We start from the raw sequence: 2,537 nt of genomic DNA on the forward strand, positions 1-2,537 counted from the left end.
ATAATAATTATTTTACTAAAATTGTAAAGGATTTCATGAATTTTATTTAAACAGCCGACCAGTTCCAAATCAGTGTACGAAAGGTTTACTAATATACGGGTCAATGGAAAAGTCTTTAATATGACTGGACCAGCCCACGATATTAAAATTGTTCTTAAGGATTTTAACGCAAATGTCGGAAAAGAAGAAATTTTTGATCCAAGGGCCAGAAAATTCAACCTCCATTATTCCGCCTCTACTAATTGTCTAAGGCTGATCAATTTCGGTACGGTGCGAGATAAATAGTGTGCAAAATCAGATTCCCCCATCGGGATATTCATTAGGCAACGTTGTTCTCTTCCGATCACCATGAAATTAGGTTGTTCACTCTCTGTATATCTCAAGACACGCTTCAAGTGTGCTGAACGTATATTCGTTCCGTAGTACAAATATTGACTCGAATCACAACCTTGTCGCAGCCTGTAAATTTAACATTTACACAAAGATTAATTATGTTAACATTATCAACAACTAAAGCCTTCCAACAACTAATATCACACTTCATGAATTTTTAAATTGTGTACGAACACAAAAATCAAAGCCATTTTACAGTATCTCTTCACACCGCCAACCGACAACCAACCAACGCGTTCCAGTTAAATCGTCAACAATTTTTTAAGTCACATTTGTTGCCTTTTTTGTTGCAAACTTTTTTCCTAAAACTTCAACGAAAATGGAGCAAACGAACACAATGAAAAACACACAAATTTATTAACAACTACAAAGACACACGAATTCATGCTTTTGTATACATGTTTGTATAAACACAAATTCATTAACCAAACATACATTTCAAACATACATACAACAATATCAAAAACACGTAGCCCCACACACATATACACAACACGTATATGTTTGAATGTGTGAGTGCGCGCGCACTCCACATATAAATGACAGAAATTACCGTAACATTTCATCGAGAAACGTAAGCTAGCAAACACAAGTGCAGCAACAACAAAAACTGGTAAGAGTAATCTGGCTTTATGTACTGAAATATGTACAACTACATACATATATATGTGTCTATAGAGATATTTGTGTGTGTGAAATGTAAGTTTATGAGCATATACAGCCATCTATAGGGCCCTTTACAATTGTTTGTGTACTGTTTGTTTGTGTTTATGTATATATTAAATATGGCAAAATGATGCCAAGCCGAAATGAAGCGATGTCATGCAATGGTTTAGTGCAGCAGCACCGTAGCGTAAACGGCAAAACAAAGAGGAAAACCAACAAAAAAGTCAACAAAAATCGGTAGCTCCAACAAAATTCGAACCAATACCACCCGCAGTAGCAGCAACAGGGGCAGCAATAGGGGCAGCGTTAGGAGTTCAAATAGCATGAAACGTGCTTTAGACAAAAAGGACGATTTATAAAAGTTAAAGTTTTGTCTAATGTCGGCCAGGAGCGCAGGTATTAGCAGCAGGCATGATGAGTTCATGGAAAGGATTTCAAACACAAACATCAGCTTAGATGCTGTGAAATTTAAAATGAATTTCAAGTGTGTGGTTGGTTAACCTCTACAATGATTTTTTCAATAGCTTCAACTTGTTCTGCAGAGGGATTGGGCAGCATCCCAATGTTTTGGCAGCACTGCGTGCTGAATAGAGTAAATAAATAGTAAAGCAAAAAAAAATATATTTTTCATTTAAATATTTAAAGGAATGATTTGTGACTAAAATAATATTTATAAAAGGTAATAATTATTTTACTAAAATTATAAAGAAATTTGTGAATTTATTAAAAAAAACACGACACGCAATACAGGAAATGGAACATGTGATTATTTTAGATGATTATGAATATTTGTTATTGGATAAAATGAGTGCTTAATTATCCTTTTCTAATCTAGTTAGTTATTTAAGTCGGCGAGACTAATTTTTCCATAGAAGCATTTTTACAAAAGTACACAATGCATAATGAATAATAAAGGAAATATATGATAATTTTAAATTATAATGAGCATATGGAATACATGGATAAAATCAGTACTAAATTATGCTTTTCGAATCTTAATGATTGTTTGCGCTGGAGAGGTTCATTTTGTGTTTCATTCTAATGAAAAAATTTCTTCACTGTTGGATGATTTTGAATTAAGACTTGATAGCAACTTCATCAGAAGAATAACTGATAAATTCGCATCCGGATAATTCAAAAAAAGACCAGTACAAATCAAAAAAAGTACTTGAAGTGACTTCAGTTTGAAGGTTCAACGCATAATCACTTTTGCCAACAAATGTTACTCCGGACTAAACCTCAATCTTGAGATTTAACGGAAAATCACTCTTCCCAACTAAAGTTACTTCGGATTAAGTTGGAAATTGAGAAATAAAATTCTCTGTAAACACACAAAAATAAGGCTCTACAAGTTTCTTATCATGCAAGTACTGCTGTATGGTGCAAAAGTTTGAACAATTGCCAACAGTAATGCAAAGGCGTTGGAACATCATTCGATAGAAAATTTTTTCGGAATATCTATGCTCAATTTTGTGTTA

Source organism: Teleopsis dalmanni, chromosome 1 (assembly GCF_002237135.1).
Source record: "Teleopsis dalmanni isolate 2A chromosome 1, ASM223713v2, whole genome shotgun sequence".
Taxonomy (NCBI): Eukaryota; Metazoa; Arthropoda; class Insecta; order Diptera; family Diopsidae; genus Teleopsis; species Teleopsis dalmanni.